The sequence below is a fragment of the Natrix helvetica genome, assembly GCF_964273705.1.
Source record: "Natrix helvetica genome assembly, chromosome: 3".
Lineage (NCBI taxonomy): Eukaryota > Metazoa > Chordata > Lepidosauria > Squamata > Natricidae > Natrix > Natrix helvetica.
In genome coordinates, this window is record NC_138549.1 from 44,289,454 (window position 1) to 44,310,611 (window position 21,158).

Sequence of the window (21,158 nt, forward strand, 5' to 3'; positions counted from 1 at the left end):
GACAGTTAAGTGAGTTTTGCTTCATTTTATGACCTTTCATGCCAAGTGCTAAGTGAAGCACTGCAGTTGTTAATAACAAGGTTGTTAAATCAATCTGGCTTCCCTACTGACTTTGCTTGTCAGAAGGTTTCAAAGGTGATCACAAAGGTGACTACGCAGCCTAAAACCATCTCCATCTATTGGACCTGATGGATTATATGCCTACTTCCTAAAAAAACTTTCCTCTGCCTTAGCAGAACCTCTATGTATAATCTATGAAAGATTTGGCAATCTTTCCTTGCCAAACCTATGGTCACTAACCATGGCCATCCCTATCTTCAAAAAGGGTGACCCCAGCCTAGTTGAAAATTACAGACCAATTTCTTCATGTTGCATCACCTGCAAAGTCATAGAATCAATCCATTACCCTCCACTTAGAAACAAACAACCTACTCTCTATCAAACAATTTGGTTTTAGGAAAAATTTGTTTTGTAATCTGCAACTTCGACACTGCAAAAACATATGGACTACACAACTCGACCAGGGTAAAGCAATAGACACAATTAACATAGACTTCTATAAAGCCTTTGATTCAATGGTACATAAATACTTCTAAAACTAAAATCTTATGGCATTTCCGGATCCCTGCACAAGTGGATAGCTACGTTCCTGTCAAACAAGCAAAATAAGGAGCACTATATCAAACCCTGAACCTGTTAACAGCAGTGTCCCCCAAGGCAGCATATTAGGACCCACACTCTATATACTTTACATAAATGACCTTTGCGATCATATTATAAGCAACTGCATTCTATTCGCTGATGATGTAAAACTATTCAACACCACCGACAATGCTGCTGCCTTACAAAGAGACCTTGACTATGTGTCAGAATGGTCAAACAATTGGCAACTCCAAATCTCAACCAACAAATGCTCTGTCTTACACATTGGCAAAAAAAATCAGAACACCAAATACAAGCTGGGCAGATACGACCTCGTGGATGACCCTCACTCTGTCAAGTACCTGAGAGTACTCATTTCTAATGATCTAAGTGCCAGAGCTCACTGTAAGAGCATTGCCAAAAAGGCACTAAGAGTTATTAACTTAATCTTGCGAAGCTTCTTCTCCAGTAATATTGTATTGCAAACTAGGGCATATAAAACCTTTGCTAGTCCTATTCTCGAAGACAGCTCATCTGTCTGGAACCCGCACTGCATATCAGACATTAATACAATTGAACGAGACCAGAGATATTTCACGAGAAGAGTACTCCACTCCTCTGCTCACAATAGAATACCTTATACCACCAGGCTTTAAATTTTGGGCTTAAGCAACTTAAAACTATGCCACCTTTGGTCTGACCTGAGTGTAGTACACAAAATTATCTGCTACAATGTCCTACCTGTCAATGACTGCTTCAGCTTCAACCGCAACAATGCACAAATACACAATAGATACAAACGTAAGGTAAACCGCTCCAAACTCGATTGCAGAAAATACGACTTCAGCAACAGACCAGTCAATGCCTGGAATGTACTACCTGGCTCTGTGGTTTTATCCCCAAACCGCATAACTTTAACCTTAAACTATCTACTGTTGACATCACCCATTCCAAAGAAGTCTGTAAGGGGCGTGCATAAGTGCACCAATGTGCCTACCGTCCCTGTCCTACTATCCCCACTTATTCGTATCCATTTCCTGTATTCATAATCATGTTTATACTAATATTTGTTATCTTATACTTGCTTGACAAAATCTATATAAATAAAAATGTAATGTTTGTTTGTTCAAAATCTCAAATCTCCAAAAGGTCTTCACCGATTGCTTTGAAATTTTGACACAACGTTGCATTCGACTACGCACATGTTTTTATATACGTATATTATATAGATGACAGGTAAAAACATCCTTTTTTGTAAAAACACGCTTTTTTGAAAACCAGCGTCATCTGCTGGACGTAAAAGCAACACACGCTATACTAAATATTTCACGATTCCATTTCAATGATTCTGATTGCATTGTTATATTGAATGTTCATAGATTTTGATTTATTTTCATTTTGATTTAATTATTTCGTGTGACATTGTGTTCGAATTCAGCTGTGTCGTTTACCATAGCATTCATTTCTTGAGTATAGTATATTCGGAACAATTCGGCCTCTCTCCAGCTTCGTCCCGATGGTCCCTTTATATGTGTGGCTGGGCTGTGGCTGCACCCTTTCCGCTTTCCACCCCTCCTCTGACGAGCTTCGCCATTTCCACCAAGGGGAGCAGAAGCCTTTCGGCTCCCCCTCCCCTCTCTCTCCTCCCCTCCCTCCAGGCCTTTGCTGTCTGCATCGGGGTGGCGCCCGCCCCATCCCTCGGCCGCCTCCTCTTACCCTTAAGCCAGCCTCCCCCCGCCCAACCCAGTGGAGCTCCAGAGGAGGTGGAGGCAGAGCGTCTCCTCACCCCAGCCGGCTGCACGCACTCTCCACCCCCCTCACAGGGAGCCAGCTACGGCCTCGCCAAGGTTGCTCCGATAGGGCTGTGGTGGTGTCAGCCTGAGGTACATCGGGGCTGGGGCGGCCGCTGGGTGCCCCGTGAGGTGGCGACTGCAGCGGCGATGGTGTCTCTGGATGGGACCGCAGCCAGCGGGGGCTGCCTCACGTCCATGTCGCCAGGGGCAGCTCCTTCCTCCTCCTCCTCCTCCTCCTCCTCCTGCTCCTCAGGTGATGCCGGCCGCCTCCTCTCGCTGCCACCGCTGAGGGAAACAGGGTCAGAGGCGGCGGCCTCCTCCTCCTCTTCTCCTCAGCTCGGCCAGGCGGGGCCCTGTGGAAGCATCTTGCAGGGGCCACCGTGGCTCACTTCCATGCGGGGGCCGCCTCTGCCGGGGGACTTGTGCTTTCTCTTTTCTTTCTTTTCCATTTAATCAGACTGGGCCACAGCAACATGTGGCCGGGTACAGCTAGTAAATAAAATAAAAAATAAGCATGACTCTGGGACACTGCAACCATCATAAATAGAAACCAATAGCCAAGCATCCAAATTTTATTCACCTGACCTGGGGATGTCATGGTCATAAGTCATTTTTCTCAGTATCATTGTAACTTTGAATGGTCATAAAAAGTTGAGGACTACCTGTACTACTTTTTATGGCAATCAGTGGTATAAAGCTCAGATGATCATGTGCAGGCCATGCAGATGACTTTGTTCAACACTTGAAAAAGTTATTTGGATTTGTTCCTAGTTACATTCCATGTGTGGTACCTAGGGGAGTGAGATGCCTGGGGAAAGGTTTTGCTCAGTGATCTGGAAATGGTTTGACCTTATTGAACCTGAGGAAGTGGGCAGGGTTAGGGTTCTCAATGCTTTCAGTGTTACCACCTGTCAGTTAGATCCTTGTCCCTCCTAGATGCTAAAAGTCTCCAAGATAGTTCAGGCAGCGATTAATTCATCATTGCAGGTGGGGACATTTCCAGGGCCTTTTAAGGAGACCCTGGTTTGCCTCCTCTTTCAAAAAAATCACTTGTCTCACCTGCCTGGACAATTTTCATCCTGTTTTTCCCATCTTGCCTTTTTAAGGAAAGTGGTGGAAAAGGGATTGATTGGCACCTTCAGAGGATCCTGGATAAAATGGACTGTCTGGACCCTTTCAGTCAGAATTCTGGCCTGATTATGGGACAGAAACAGCATTGGTTGCAATTGATGATCTTTAGTTAGAGCAGGATGGAGATAGTGCAATCATCCTCACTCTTATTGACCTCTCAGTGGTCTTCAGTACCATAACCATAGTATCCTTTTGGGCAGCTATGGGGGCTGAGGCTGGGTGGCAGAGTCTTACACTGGTTGGCTTCTTTCTCCAAGGCAGGTCCCAATCAGTGTTAATAGGGAGTGAGAGATCCATCCCACAGCTGCTCTCTCGTGGCATGCTGCAGGGCTCCGGTACTCTCTCCACTCCTTTTTTACATGTACATAAAATCGCTGGGTGAGATAATCTGTCCTCATGAGTTGAGGTATCATAGAGTTGAATATCATCAGTGTACTGATATATCCACTCTTAGTGAACAAGTGATGCTGTTGGTGACCTGTTGTGAAGGGAAGTTAGAGGCTTTGGCTAAACCCTGGCAAGACTGAATGGCTTTGTGTGCGTGGAATTTCAAGATCCAGGATTTTGATATCCTTACAACTGGATTAGGTGGCATTACCCCAGACAGATCCAGTCCACAACTTGGGATATCTCCTGGACTTGCAGCTCAAAGTATGAAATTTCAGGTTGTGCACCAGTTATGGCCTTTCCTGCACCTAGTCCTCTCATGTTCAAGCTCTAGTCCTCTCATGTTTGGACTATTGTAATGCACTCTACATTGGGCTACCCTCGAAGACATTCGGAAGTTACAGCTGGTGCAGAGTGCAGTGGCATGGATAGCTTTTGGGTCCCCAGACTGACTTATATTACACCTCCATTCCATGAACTACACTAGGTGCTGGTTTGTTTCCGGGTACAATTCAAAGTGTTGGTTATCACTTTTAAAGCACTTCATAGCATGGATCCAGGTTCCATGTCTCATCCCAATGGGATTGGCCCATCCCACTTGTGCTGGCAGAGGAGGCATAATGAATCAAATTCCCCGGATCACCCAGGGAATTTAGGCTGGTGGGATCCAGGAGTGGAGCCTTCTCTGTTGTCGCTCTTGCCTTTTGGAACATCTTACACACACACTCCCCAGAGGGAGACTGCTCCCACCTTCCTGACCTTCAGCAGGAGTTTGAAGATCTGGCTCTGCCAGTTGGCCTGAGGCTCCAATGGGGAACTGTCATGCTGGAGGTGATTGGTAGATTAACAACAGATCTCTCCTCTCAATAAATCCTCCAACTCATCCTACTCCATCTCTCCCCATCTTTTAGTTATAGCTAATAATTTGTATTTTTGTAGTATTTCATTCTTATTATATACATATTTTGTATAGTTTTATTCTGACATTGTAAGCTATCCAGAGTCACCTGGTTGTGAGATGGGCAGCAAACAAATTAAATAACTAACTAAATCTTTTTTTAATTATTTGAGCTATATTGTATCCTCCTCATGACAACCCCATTTACTCAAAGAATGATAGAGAAGAGGTAGTAGGGTACTGATGAATGGGATAGATTACAGTTCAAAGATAAGGGAATTTCCCAAGATAGATTCTGTGGGTGAGTGGAAAGGTCAGAGAATAAGACTTCTGCCAACGCATTTGCATTTATCTAAATGGAACTTTCTAAGTTCATTTGGCAGAGGCTCCAATTTGGTTGGTTTCTTACTCTGTATTTTAAAAGAGAAATAATATATGTATTTTATTTATGTGTGTATGTGTGTGTTTTAAATTTAGTTTAATTTTCACTGAGAATACCCAGGCTACGTGGTGACAAATAAGTAGTTATTATTACTATGCATAGACAGCAGGAAAGTTGACTGAATTTTCCTGTTTTATGTTGAATCAATTGGATAAGACATAATTTTTACATATAAAGATAATGGAATTGTGAGTTCTATTTAATATATCACAGCAAAAATTATCCTGCCTCTGCAATTTTCAGCTATCTAAATCAAGGGTTTCCTAGATCTTAATCAGCTAGTGACATTTTATACAGAAGAAACATTAAAAAGGAAGTACCTATCATATATCCAGCAAGTGTTTCTTTTTTTTTTTTGTTTCTATAGATATTTGTATAGAAACGTCTGCATGGAAGAAGTTTTTTTTAAAAAAAAACACTAATGGTAGGTCGGTTATGGTCTGGCAAAAGAGTATAGGTGTATATTTACTTCTAATATATATATTAGAAACATATGCTTAGGCATAATAATAAGAAATTAAGTTATTCCCACAAATGTCCTTGCCAGCCCTCTTGGTAAAAGACTTTTTATTATGCCTATTCATTTCACTATTCAGATAGTGGATTTTTCAAATGAGTCCTGACAAGTTTGGCTTCAGAGCTCAAGGCTGCTTCTGTGTTATGTCATTAGAATTTGTTACTAGGATATGTTCACAAACTGCCATTTCTTCACGTTTTCTGGTTCTCTTTTGTAAATGCAGTCTGCAATGCTGAAGATGTGATACTCATTTTTTCTGCTTATAATTTCCTATAAACCACAAAGCGTATTTTCAGTGATACATTAATTCACTTTTAAAAAGCATATGTGGACATCAAGTACACATAGCTAAGATCAAGTTTCTAGTTGAACATATAGAGAACCAATTTTAAGGCTTGAAGGATCTAATTTTAAATAATGAGGGTGTCACAAATTCCACTGTTCACAACATATGTTATAACTCATATTGCTGCCAACCATTTGTCAAAAACAATCACAGATTTTTACCCTGGAGGTTCTGATTAGGAATTAAAGCTGGAATTAATGACCAGAAGCGATTATTTGAAGTAATCATTCTAGAAGCCTAGACCAACTTTGGGTTGGTTTACACACTAAAAGTGAATCATGGAATCAATTTTATTATACCTCAATTTCACAAAGCTCCAAATAATATGAATACATCAATCATATGAGGCAGAAGAATCCCATGAGAATGATCAATTCTATATCTTTCTGGAATCTTTTCTCATTGTTGTCATTCCAGTAATAATAGGCTTCTTCATGCATATAATAATCAAACTAAAGCTTCCTCAACCCTGTAACTAGCTAATGTGTTTGATGATGATGCATCAAACATAGGCAAAGGATAGCCTATGTAAAAGCATCACTCATATTCAGGAATTCTACACCACTTAGATTCCAAACATAATCCAATGATTATAGATTCTTTGTTAAATAAACCCAGGTCTATTTTTTACCTTTAATGTAGGTTTCACTCCAATTTTTATTTAATATATTATACAAACTAATGGAGCTATAACCAACATGGAAAAGCCAGAAAATGTGAGAAAGTCCCAAACTGGTACCATGAGTGAAGTGTTACTAAAACATAAGATTTGTGATAGGATAGACCAAAGGCCATTATAATCAACAATCTGTCAGAATAGATAATAAAGTATATGTTTTTGAGATATGAATACTATATTTCACATTAACAAGTATTGAGGGATATGTCTCAGATATTGAAGTTTACTCATAGGTATCTACACCTTATACTGTATTAATCTGTCTAATCTTTTTTCAAATTTGTCATATTTAACAGTCTTTACTATTACTTATCTCTAATTCTACTGTTTAACTATAGTTTCTGTAAAAAGCTATTTACTGAATATAGATTTGTAGAATGTTCCCAGATTCTAATGTTAGGAAACATTTTAAAAAATCCTTTTTTCTTATTCAGATGCTTAATTTTATATGTCCCCATCATGTTCTTTTTAAAACTTCATTTTGTTTTCTAAAAAAGAATGCTAAAAAGCCCTAAACTGGCAACCTTTCCTAAGAGGAAAAAATTTACAGCCCCTTGATCAGATTCACTGTGCCATTATCAACCCTGCCATGTCCTTTTTGATATAACTATAACTTGGTTATAGTTCATTCATTGCTGAAATACACTTTAAATTAGGGACTTCCTCTTTACACTTTTCTATCTTTTCCTTTCACCAAGTCCTAGAGAGTTCTGTGTCATTGTTTAAAAAGTTGGTTCTTATATCTGCTTACTGGTCAGCACTTTTGTGACACTTTAACTGTTGTAGGAGGATTATCCTGGGGTCATCAAGAGTTAAATGCCTTTCTAAATTATTCTGCATTAGTAAGGGAACTACTGTTTGATTATACAAAACATTTTTCTTGAAGATTGTATTGCCCTACTCCACCTATTATTCTAAGTGGAGTAAGTTCCATGGAGATGAGGCCTTTCTTCTACCATACTACTTTTTAGTATGCAGAATCTGTCTATAAATCAAAACAGTATATTGTATTATATCTATAATACAAGAGATCCCAGATTCATTTTTCTGCCATTTCAGGGCAGAGCTGGAATCAGTACTTTCTGACTTTGGGAGAAATGTTGTCAGTGCTTTATTTCACATATTATAAAATACTATATTTTGTTAAATCATGGTAAACTGGTTTTGTATATAAAGCCAAATTATAATTCAACCAACAAGAGTTAACAGTACTGAGATAAATGGACCAAATACTGTGACTCAGTAGAAAGTTTGTGTGTTGCAAGTAACATGTGTAGAATGTTTAAAATGAAAAAGATACATAGATATATAGATATATAGCAAGACAACTGTATCAGACAGTTGGTCTACCAAAAGTACCTCCTAAGCTGTTTTGGTGAATCTAATGTATAGGTATATATTTACTTATATCTCTCATTCTATAAGAGTCGCAAACTATATTGGCATTATACAAAGGACAATTCAGTGCATTGACTGGGACTTCAGAGGCTTTATACTTCAAAACAGTACAGATAGTCTTCGACTTGCAACCATTTATTTAGTGACCATTTGAAGTTACAACAGCTCTGAAAAAGTGACTTATAATTGGTTTTCCCACTTATCACTGTTGTAGAATCCCCATGTCATGTGATCAAATTTCAAGCACTTGACAATTGGCATGTATTTATGACAATTATACTGTCCCAGCATCATGTGATTATCATTTATAACTTTCCCAGTCAGCTTCTGACAAGCAAAGTATTGTATTATATCTTCTAATGTCAAAACTTTCTAGGTTTTGAATTTTAATGCTTATCTACTCAAGGCATCATGACTGGTGACAATTGAATATAGGGGCTGCAATCCAAAACATATGGGCACCAGGTTGCTTACCAATACATCAGTGCAACTGGGTGATCCTATTAACTAATATGGCTGCAACCAGGGACTGTTTCATATAAAAGGCTTTAGTATTAATTAATCAGGCCAAAGGAACATGTTAATATTGACATATTTTCTTAACTTGTATGAAAATTAAACTGATAATGGTAAAATTTATTTATTTATTTGGAAGCAAATTTTAATGTGTTCCATAAACTTCCAAGTAAACAAAGCTAGTGCTTGCTGAATAAAAATAATCACTTTTATATATAGTTGTACAGATATATTTAAAATTTAGTGAAATTTCAGTGAAATTTGCTTCCAAGATTTTATATACATGATAACATTTGCTTTTTAAATTTTTGAATCTAGTATTCCATACATTTTTTTACCTTTTCACCACACACATTTATTCAAGTATAAATTGCATGCACAAACTGATCAAGCCACTCTTTTTTTCTGCAAAATCAAGCCACTCTTTTTTTTCTGCGCAGCTAGTAGAGTGTGCTTGGTAGCACAGGAATGTGTCACAGTAATGCAGAGAGCTGTAATGATGTCAGCTTGTTATTTACTTTCCAAATCTGAATGACTGAGCAAGGCGAAAGGAGAACCAATCCACCACAATGTGACCCTGCAGGCAGAAAAAACACAGCACTCTCACCAGTAAGAAATTGGGGGATGGGAGGCACATGTAACCAGGGTAATGTTGCATCATGTATTTGCACTGCTTTTCGCACAGCTTCCTTTTTCTTTTGCTGTAAAATGACTGTTGTAATTCAGAAAGCTTTGCCAGCCTAGAGGAAAAATAAGAAAAGGAGGATTAATTCAAGACAAAGAACATCAAGATCTATGTATGTCAAGGCTAAGTGTAATATATCTATTCTGCTAAATAACAGTTATGGAGATAGCGTAAGTCCATATTTAAATACATTATAATTATATCATGGCAGCACTGGTTTTCATAAAGTATATTATTGGTTGCCTCCCAATTTTTTAACTGAATTTCCAAATATAAAATACTGAATTTGCAAAAGCATTGTATTCTGATGTCTGTTAGTAGGTTACATTTTATTGACACAAAATTACTTCTTGACTTTTAGAAACTGAATGTAAATAAAAGTATAAGATTCTTTATATAAATTTAGCTGCTGAAAAAAGCAGACTTAATGTTATACCTGCACACATACACATGATCAAATAGTGTATTGTATTATTCTCTTATTACAAGAAGAGTGCAAATAAGATTGATAAGTAACACTGGTCTACAGGGGATTGTGTAAACATAGATTTTACTACCCTTTGATCCATTTTTTTTCTGACTCCACGGGATTAAGAATTCATTTGAACAGTAGAAGGCTGGCGGGGTGGGCAATAATTCCTTTTTGGTGGAACAAAACATTTCAATTACCCCTAAAAGTGACTAAGGAGTTATTTCAGGACACTGCAATTGGAAGCGAAATTCATTTGATGGTCGGGGTAGGTGTTGATGTTTTTATTGGTTGCAAATCATAAAGGCAGAACTGCTGATAACCCCCCCCCACCCACCCCCTCTCTCCGGGTTTCTTCCTTGAAGATCAATATGTTGATTTCCACCAGCAGCCCTGGAGACCACTTAGTCAGCCTTTGCCTGCTGCTTCGTTCTCTCGTTGAGAGTTGTAGCAGGGAGAGGCTGGCCCTGGACTTCCACATGCACTTCGCTCTCCGAGCACATTAACTTGCTCACGAAGTCATGAGCGTGAGCAGCAGCAGCACCAGCACAAGCAGCAGCACCACCACCTGACCGCCATTCTGCACCCCGAAACTTTCCGTTTTCCTGCCCGCCACTCTCTCGGACTTCCTTTTGATCCCCTCCGCCACCGGAGTGGATGTGGTGGTAGTGGTGGAGGTAGAGAAGGAGGAGGAAGGTCGGGAGGGGGGGGGGAGAAGAGCAACGAGGGCTGCTCGAGATTTACAATCTGCTTCACGATATCGGGACCTCGGGGTTGGAAAGAAGAGTTCCACCATGGGCTGCCAGTGAAAGGAACTTGGCTTACTCGGGGCTTTGGCAGAAGTTGAGACTTTCCTCGGGGGCTTCCTGGAGGGCGAGCCGGGCCTTTCTACACGCGGAGGGAGGTGAGTTTTTCCGGCCGGCCTTTTGGGGACTCCCTAAGAGAAATTGACAAACGCGGGTCGGCAGCGCCGAGAACGCCTCGGGAGGGCCATGTTTTCCAGCGCGATTTCAACTTCCTTCTGTTCCCCGGCCCTAATGGATGGGCGGTTGACTATTGTTTATATGGGTGGACGTTTGCGCCTCACGTTTCGGTGGCCTTCGAGCTGGGTTGGCCCTCGGATTCCCCCGCTCCCCCTACTTTCCCAGCAGGATGGGCTGCGTTTCCTTGTGGCAACCCCCCTCCCCCATCAAGGCTTTGAAATGGGGCCGAAACAACTCTTCGGGCCTTGCGTTGATTGAGAGGAGAGCCTTGGGGGAAGGCTGGGGGGGGGTTGCCGATTGCCCCCCCGGGCCCCTAATTCGATCGCAGGGACCTCAGGTTGATATTTGTTTCGTTTCGTCTGGCTTAAGCAGTATCGCTGCAGAGTGGGGGAAGGGAGCTTCCGTGCATTATTATTTTTTGGCCGTTTGCCTTGGCTAAGGCTGAGGGAGGAGGACTGCGGCCAAGGGTGGGGGGGGGGGCTGCTGAACTTGGACTCGGGGGAGGCGGGGGTGTCTTTTAAACTGAAACAAGGGGTGGGGGAGGGGACGTGAGCGCGGAAAATGGTGTCGCGGTTGTGTAACCCCAGCGTGGGGGAAGGGAGCCCCCGAATCAAGCCTGTCGCTGAGGCCGTTCCTGAAGTTTTCGGGGGTGGTGTGGCCAATAAGCCCGGGGTGGGGGGCTTCCTAGTGAAGGGCAACGTTTTAGAAAAGCGCTCGGCTGCTTTTCAGACGGCAGCATTAAGACCTGTTGCATGCTAAAAGTTCAGAAAGACGGAGAGGCCTCTTTAGGGGACCTCATTGGTTCACTCCTGCAAATGACTTCCGCACGTTGGCTTTGTCTTCTTTCTCTTCCGTTTCCCCCTCCCATGTTTTGTTTTGTCCCAGTGTCATTGTAGTCAGCCTATTTTCATTTAGGTTTGGTAGGGGGGAGTACACATTATACTTGTCTGTATGAACCCTTGGCCTACTTATTGACATGACGGGTGACTCATAGAAACAAAAAGAATCACCTATCCTCCACTTTCTGCCAAGCTTTTCTTGAGCTTATAGCTCTAAAGCTGCATCAGGTAGCCCTTAAATAGTTTAACGTGTGCACATGTGTGATCTAGAAACTGCATTTGCATGGTATATTGGCATAGACTTAATTGTACATAAGCTTTATAAAGAAGGATTTTTTAAAAAATTTCAGATGGCTTATGAAATGAAATACTGTCTGATGAGAAAGGTCCAGTATGGAAGTTTTAGTTCAATACTTTTCATGATTGTTTTTCCCCAAAGAAATAATAGATGTAACAGGTTGTCAGAGCTCTTTCTGTACTCGATTCAATATTATAGCTTTTTACTTTGATTACCTAAAAGTTGATTTTATACAAGACCTTTTCATAGAGTAAAGACAAAGTTAATGCAATAAACCTTTCTTGCTATATCTCTGTGCAAGGTAGATGTACCGGTACTTATTTTTTAGGCCAGATGTAAATAATAAACGTAGTGTCACATTTTTCAAAATTGATTTATCATTCCAACTTTTTGTCAGTCTACATGGTATGAGGCCTGATTCAGAAAGCTTGTTTATGAAGTCCAAGAATTAGAGTTTGCTTATTTTGTTAACTTTTTCCAAAACAGCAAGTCTACTTCAGGTTTGTTTACATGTTTGGTGATTCCCAATGGCTTTCTTGGCTCAGCTGCTTGCAGATTATTTTGGGTCACTGCTACTCCTTGATGTGGATGACTGATCAAGCTTCATCTAGTCAAACTATCATCATACTATTTACATAGGCTAATATCTTGAAGAAGCAATACTTTAATTCATTTTAACTTTGAAGTTGTATGAATAAGGAGCTGGCAAGTTGCTGCAAGCAATTTATAGCTGATAAAGAATTTCCAAAATACTACAGTATTAAGTAAATACTTAAAATTAAACAATATCACAATTATGTTGCTTAACGTCCAACATAACTCTTATTCAGATAAATATATCCTTCTATAAAGGATATAAATCACTTCCCACAGAATGTCCAAAGTAGTAGTAGTATTCTAACAAAACAGAGAATTTTTGTCTCCATTAAAAAGCAACTAAGTATATTATAGGTTAATGTTTTCAAAAATTTCTTCTGAGAAAAATGACTGTTGTCTGTGAAAACCTATGGATAATCTTATGCATTTTTAGTCTTTTAGGTGGCACAGATTATTATTAAACCAGTGAATAAGTTCCAGTCAATTTGTTTTCAAGTGAACATTTCAAGTATGTGAATTGGATGCATTATCTCAAGTTACACTGTGTGTTGGTGTGTGGTATACTTTTTGCTGAGTGGTAATTCTGATAAGTTGCTAAGTGATTCTGTATGATTGAAGTAAGTCTTAATTGAATATTTACAGTGCTGAATAATTTTTGGCTATGTACAGTATTGTGGTAATTTTATACAAAATAGTATTTATTTAAATGATTTGGAGAAGGAACTTTCCATAACAATAAATTATTGTTCTATCTTCAAAACTACTTGTCTATTTTCAGAAAGTAACAATATATGTGTATGAAATATTGTTACAAAAATCTGAAATGCCTTTATCAATATGGAAAAAAGACTATTGCTGTCTTTTATGTTTTATTTAAACAAGACAGTCATTCTTTGTTGCATCTTTATAGGGGAAGTGGTAGAACATGGCGTTGGCAGCTAGACTGCCACCTGTTCTGTTTAACACTGATGTTAATAAGGAAGGTTATTTTTATAAAAGAAATATGGCTATCTGCACTTCATTTAGGATTTGGATCCATTTTTATTCATACGATTCTTGCATTTATTTAATATCAAATATTGTACTCGACATGCAACAAATTGCCAATTATTATGCAGCAAATATTTAATAAAATGCTTATATGGTTACATGGTTTCATTTTTGTGAACAGAACAGTTAAAGCTGTGGGAGACTTCCAATCCAGAATATCTTTTCTTGTAGTGGAGCAGAGAAAAGTAGAAATGCTGATGCAAGCGTTCATCTCTAAAAAAAAAAAAAAAAAAGGAATGTGCCCAGAATATTGTGGGACACTGTTACTGGCATGGAAAATACACCAGGGGCTTCAGAATAAAAACAAGAACTATACTATAGAAATTAAGAGTCATAATCCACCCTTAGACATGGAAACTGACTGACTGATATTGGGCAAGTCACTCTACCTCAGTCCAACCTCTCAAATGGTTGTTTTTGTGGAGGAAATAGGAGGATCATATATATCACCTTAAGTTGAACAAAAATGTGGTATATCTATTAAAAATGAATACAAAATAAAAGTGGTTTCCCTAACTCCTGGATAGAGCATCTTGAATAAACCGATACATGCCCTTCTCGGAAATACATTCTGTATCCAAATTGTTGCAATTAATGGTATACAGAAGGACTGACTGGGGTCTACAAAAGCATAATTTGTGTTTCTCAATTTTTCTTCATATTGCATTATTTATTACTCTTAGAATAGGGTTGGAAAATATTCCCCGTTTTCTTGAACTTTTTTTTAGTAACAAAAAATCTAGGAGCACTTGTCCCCCCCACAGCCAATGCTGAGATTTGTTTATATATAAAAAGAGCATTTGATAAAGAAAATACATGATAAACAAAATCATCCAGATTCTACAACTGAACTCTTTTAAATCTGCCTTCGTTCTGATTGAGATAGTGAAAACAGATTTTACCTGACATGTTACATGAAAGCTGGCCTAGTATCCAATTAGCTTCTGAGAAAATTCTGTGCTCTTAATTTGTAACATATAAACTGCTTTTCAGTCACAATAAAACTATTTTAGACAGCTCGTTGAATGCATTTATGTCCCATCTATGAAATGATAGGAAGTCAGTAGACATAATTTTTTGAGGTTGTGATATTATGGAACAGAGGAATAAAATTTTGGCTTTTGGACTAACAACTTGTTTTTTCCTGATGATTAAATTAAAAAGATGATTAGTTTGTTTTACATCTAGTACTAATGTTATCTCGGTACTCTTATTCTGTACTTGGATGCCTTCATTATTCAACTTCCTTACATGATTAAATTTAATAATACATTATAGTTGAATAGTAGTACTTGAACAGTAATTAATCAATTTGGCAATGATACCCTGACCTGAAAAAATGTTATCAGTCTGTATAAAACAGCGTTACCGGCCAACTTCTATTTTTAAAGCAAATTTGTGTGATTCAAATTAGTCTTCTGAGTAAAAAGTCGCTAGAGAAACTGTGTTTAATTTTCATTGGCAAGACATCTGGGAAATATTTTTTTTCCTACTTCCCAGGTTTTGGGCAATCTCTAGAGTAGAGATGGGTAATTATGGCCCCTTTACAACTTGTAGACTTCAACTCTTAGAATTCCTGAGCATGGCTGTCTCGGGAATTCTGGAAGTTGAAATCCACAGATCGTAAAGGGGCTGTAGTTATCCACTCCTGCTCTATAGAATGTTCTTTAATTAGGTATTTTTCTCCTTTGCTCTGTACATAGGAGTCATTATTTTTAATATGAAGGGGGCAAAAACTGTATTTCATGGCTATTAGAACAAACTATGCTTGCTGTCTGTAAGACATTTATTTTGTTGGACTAATCCATATCCCTGAAATTGTATCATATTTGTTTGCATTATTTGAATATATCCATACAGTGTGTATGTATATGTGTGTGTGTGTGTGTGTGTGTGTACATACAGCATATGTATATACAGTATATGTACACACGGGGGCGGGGGAGAGAATATTTGATATATACTGTTATTATACCAATCGCTCTCAGGCTAACTTACCTCATAGAATTGTTGTGGGTAAAATAGGAGGAAGAAGGTGTGTTGGATATATTCACCATCTTGAATTATTTATTATAGTAAATATAGTAAAAATAATAAATACAGGATATAAATATTCATGTATCAAAGGAATCTCAGTATGGGAAATAGGTTAAGCTGTTTGGTGTATGTTATCCTTTTCGTCTAGCATGGCAATTGCTGTCTAATAAATTATAACTGAAAGTAAAACACATGCTTAGTCCACTAATTCATTTATCAGATATATTCATACCTTCCTCTATTTTCTCCAATAGTCCTGTAAAATAAATTGAGGGACAGAGACGGTTTTGCTCAGAGACACCCAATGAGCTTCTATGTTTGCAACTATACTGTACTTAAACCATTATACTTGGCTCTCAAGTCTTCAGCAACCAATATTTCCAGGCAAATCTCCTAGTCAAAAACTACTCAAATATGATTCTATTTAGTGTCTGAGATTCAGCATATTCAGAGTCATAGGCTGTTACCTTCACACTGCCTCACTTTATTCCACAGAATCATAATTTTGGAAGATCCCTTGGAGATAATTCAACCCCTTGCTTAGTGTTGGAATCTCCTATCATCTCAGACAAATGGTCTGACCTTTGAAAGTTTCCAATGATAGTGTACCCACAACTCTAGACTAAGCCTGTTTCACTGCTTAACAACTCTCACAATAAGAAGACATTTCTTGTCCTACCTTTTACAGCTGTGGAGTATACACCAAACCATATGCAATCTTGATTTACACAACACATACCCATTTTCTTTAATCATTTCTAAATGGGATTTAGCCTCTGAGTCTCTCACCAACTTTTGTAAGTTTTATCGCACTATTTCCAGTTTCTCAGTGTCCTTGCACTAGGGCAACCAGAATTGGATGCAGCATTCTAAGTACAGTCTGGCCAGTACAGTGTAGAATAGAAATATAATTTCCATGACCTTTTTACTATAACTCTTTAGATGCAGCCCAGGATTACCCTAGGTCTTTTGACAGTTGTAGCACAATGCTGGTTCATGCTTAATATTTGACATGTTAGGATGCCTATATCTATCTTACAAGTACTACGGCCGAGCAAGGTACAATCTATTTTATTATTGTATATCATTTCGTAAGACCAGAAACCCACATTAGATAATTGTATTTTGTGATATAAGACCCAATGTTCAAGTCTACCAAGATTGTTTTAAACTTATGGGACTGTTTATGAAAATATTCCTTAGTTATTGCCACGATTGTTTTCCTACAAAATGCTTAGGGTTTTTTGGATGCTTGATCCCATTTCATATTGGCTACTTTGAATTTTCATTACTATTTTAATATACGCTCTAGTTATGTTCATGTGTTATTTGAGATATGGGAGAGTGGAAATCTCCCTCAAATTCTTGTGAGAAGCTTAATATTTTTCCCAAATGTTTTATCATTAGGCAAGATTGGAGTTTGTAAAAACTATTTTTAAACTGCTAAATTAAGCATCTCCCCCACCTCACTATTTTTACTCAAAAGGAAATACTCTGGCCTCTTTGCTGTAAGAACTCAGTTCCCATGGGTCTAATTTATAGGTTTCTAACAAATGGCCTATTTGGACAACTTGATTGAACTAGGATTAAAAGAGCAATAGAACAAGCATTGTCTTAAGATAATAGTCTAGTTCATACATTCAAGATATGCTATCTTAATTTCTTGATTGCTGACCAGTATAGATTTACTGAGTATTTATATGTTAAAAATGCCCTTGTTCTATAGAATATATGTGTTGAGAGCCTGTTTGATGTAGTGATTAATGCATCAGGTAATAAACCGAGAGAGTGTGAATTCTAGTCATGCCTTAGGCTGGGTGACCTTGGGCTAATCATCTTTTCTCAACCCTACAAAGGAGGCAATGGTAAGCCACTTCAGAAAAACCTTGCCCCCAAAAACTGAAGGGACCTGTCAGACAGTTTCCAAGAATCCAAGAATGATTGAATGAAAGAAAAAAAAAGTGTTATCCTTAGTATTTTCCTCCAGAATCTCCACACTTGTTTGTAAATTTTGTAGACATATCTTGTTTGTAGGTATAGGAAATTCTCAGAAATAAAATTTCATAGCTTTTCCTCTTCCCCATAAATGCATTGTTACCCAAAGCCTTTCTCCCAGTTGGGAAGAGGAAGAAGATAAGGATTCTGGGGCAGTGTTGGGGAATCCTATGGACGTTTTTATCCCTCACCTTTTGTCCCTTTCACCATTATTCGTTTTCTCTCTCACAGACAGACAGACAGACAGACACAGAGAGAGAGAGAGAGAGAGAGAGAGAGAGAGAGAGAGAGAGAGAGAGAGAGAGAGAAGGTTGAACACTTTTCTTTTGAACTTCTTCGCATTTATTTAAGTTTCAAAGGTGGAATATTTGGGAGGGGCATTCTATATTTCATGTTTTTTCCCATAAGTTAAAATACAGGTATCATATGTTTCCAAACTATAACATAATTGTTACTCAAATGGGACATTTTTTTTACCTATGCCTGAGTGCCAGCATTTCCATAAAATCAATTTAAGGATGCCAAAGAAACTGAATCTTGATTTTAAAAAACTTGATCTTGATAAACAGATTATTGTATTTTAATTTCCCCATGTTGATTAGCATTAATTTTATTGGGGAAAAGTGTAGTTATGTTAAGGCTGGGTTATACTAGCCTTAACAGTCATACTAGCTCTGTAAAACATGCGTGTGTTTTGGGCTGGCAGCTATATGAACAGTTCTAAGCAGTTTTTTGATTAGGGAGGAAAGGAAACAAATCACAATATATTTTTATTGCTGGTTTGTAGTCTGGTTTACAGTGTGGCCTTATCAGCAATTCATTAATCTTGCCCACAGAATTATTCTCTGTGTACAGTAGATAGAACTGTAATATAGTTTAACATGAAAAACCCAAACTTTTACAGATCAGTGTTTGGAAAATGAATCATTTCTTTCTTTGAAAGTAAAAGTCAAGGGAGCTATTGTGATACTTTTATTAATTCATGTACAACTCTTATGTAAGATCCATGCTTGGAAAAAGTGCTGTAATAAATTCATGCTGATTTTCACATTCAAGTGGCCTACAGTACACAGATTCACAAAGGTCTGCCAAAAACAATAAGCTTTATAGAGTATGCTTAAATGTAAACAGTGGATTTTGTTTTTGAGCATAGAAACACGGCCTTAATTGTTAATAGTAAATATGGACTAATTATATAAACAATTTGGCAGATGTTTTGTTCTTTTTTTCAGATTGCCTTTTACTTGACTTTAAGGATGATTCTTAGCCATTCCTAGTGTGTAGTTCCTAGTGACTCCTAGCATGTGGTCTTGACTTGTCTACTACCAAGAGTTGAGATACAAACATCAATATGCCAAGCCATGTCCAAAGTTTATCTAACCTAATTTCAGTGAACACATTCTTGGCAGAGTGTGCATAGTAGGTTGGAAAGAACACCACCACCCTGCATCGTATAAATTTACCAATGAATCACATATAGGTACATATTCCACCAAATAAGTGGTGTAGATGGCACTTATAAAGGCTAAGTTTTGAGTCACTGTTGTGAGTGATGGGTTTCTTCATAAAGGTGTACACACTGTGGTCAGACCAGTGGACCATTTTTTAATTTATAAATTTGTTAGTTAAAAGTTTTACAATGATCCTGAAAAGTAACACAAACTAATAAAAAGTAAATTCAAAAAAGCAAGGAAAAAAGTGCAGAAAGGAAGAATAAAAAGAAATAGAAACTTCAGATTTTCTTTGCAGCAAATATAAGTACAAATGCAAAGTTATCTCTGAACTTCAATTACAAAAATGTTATTTTTTCTATTATTCAATTTTTTTCTAATCATCAAAACCACAAATTATGAAAAACATTTTGTTCCATTTTATACAAAAGGTCTATAATCAACCATAGATTTAGACATTGGGTTTTTTTCTCTAATCAGTGAAATTAATTTAGCCATCTCTGCAACTACCATCATTTTCACCAACTACCGTATTCTTCTAAATTGGGTTATGTCAATCCTCTGGTGAGCCAGTAAGGCAATTCCCAGTAGACTGACTTAACCTGGAAGACAAAAGACATGCAAAAAAATTATTTTATCTTTCACTTGACTTTTATGTTATGAGATTTCCTGAGATAGTGGCTCTTAATCTTCCTTGGAGCTTCATCAAATACATTGTTACTCCTTGAACCTGGATCTTCATTTTGTATGCTTTTTTCTCAATGACTTTGTGATGGTTGTTGACCAGAAGTGATGGGTAATACAAGCAATAGCAGTATTGCTAATGTATTCATGGTAATATAATTTATGGGTAAATAAACACATTTTTGAATAATAGATCTGGGTGTATTTTTTTTTTTATATTTGGTTTGAGCAGGAGAAATGGAAATCTTTAGTCCTTCTCCTTTGCCTATACTCAGAATGTGTTTCATTACATTAAAGTAAATTTATTTTGACAATGGAAACAGTTCAACTGTTCTGATCAATCCAGCCCTAAAGAATGTGAGGTGTATAATAACAAGCCAGTGTGACTGAGAATTTCATATTTGGATTTGATTGTGGTTAATTATAAGGGTGACCCAGAAATATGATTTGCATTTTTTTTATTTATATCTTTTCTTCTACTTTCTAACTTGTGGTCTTAATAATGTTTTGTATTTTATATTTTGTTTTCCGGTGTAATGGCTAATCAACAACGTTATATCTAACAGCCAGCAAAAGCTATCCAATTGGCCTGGAAAATTTGATCCAAAATTTTAAACAGATGTTGACTTTTGTTTAAAAGCAGATAGTGAAAAAAGAGAACCTGTTAGACTATATTAGGTGCTGTTTCCCTTAACGATCACTTAATATTATAGGAAGTCCACAGGCAAAGGCAAAGGTTTGATAGAGTGGGTGTGAGGATTAGTTTTTAACAAATCTGATTGGACAACAAGTCAGGCAGTACAATTAAGGCAGTCTGGCTAATATATTTGTCTGGAGTAAGGAAGGTAATGTGTGTGGCTTTCTTATGTTTTTAAAGTCAAATATCCTGGTCAGCATAACCAGTGGTATAATATTGCACTTATGGTAAAATGTCTGTCACAGTCTGTATAGCAGGCATAGCACATCTGTTTTAATTGCTACCCAATTGCTATGGTTTTTTTTTAAATCATTGTTTATTATTGATGTTTTTTTCTCACAAAATACTTCTAATAAGAATTGGATTTGTAGAGTTTTTTTTTTAATTACTTAAAAACCAGGCAAGATAGCAAGCCTATCTCATGCAAGTGCCTATGGACACATTGATCATATATAATACTTAAAATGATTCTTTCAGTTGACAATTACTTTGACTGTAAATGATCACTTGGATTCTACTTTAAAAAGAAAGAAGTTCAAAGAATAACAGATAATAGATGCAAAAGCAGGACAAAACTTACCTTTAATAGTAATAAGAGATGATCTAATACTTATACCTTACAAA

The 21,158-nt window shown here is 37.7% G+C and overlaps 1 protein-coding gene across 6 annotated transcripts in view; it reads left to right on the top strand.

Moving 5' to 3' along the window:
- The first annotated feature begins 9,263 nt into the window (after window positions 1–9,263).
- The window catches only part of TBL1X (transducin beta like 1 X-linked), a 149,682-nt gene continuing 137,787 nt past the window's right edge, over window positions 9,264–21,158 (top strand). Inside the window, exon 1 of one of the 6 annotated variants that reach the window (XM_081948208.1) lies at window positions 9,264–9,358. The gene's annotated coding sequence lies outside the window, so the exon portion shown is untranslated. Of the gene's footprint in view, window positions 9,359–9,459; window positions 9,605–10,338; window positions 10,808–10,990; window positions 11,224–21,158 lie in introns of those variants that run through there. The other 5 variants (XM_081948206.1, XM_081948207.1, XR_014174976.1 and 2 more) reach the window with 5 other exon arrangements.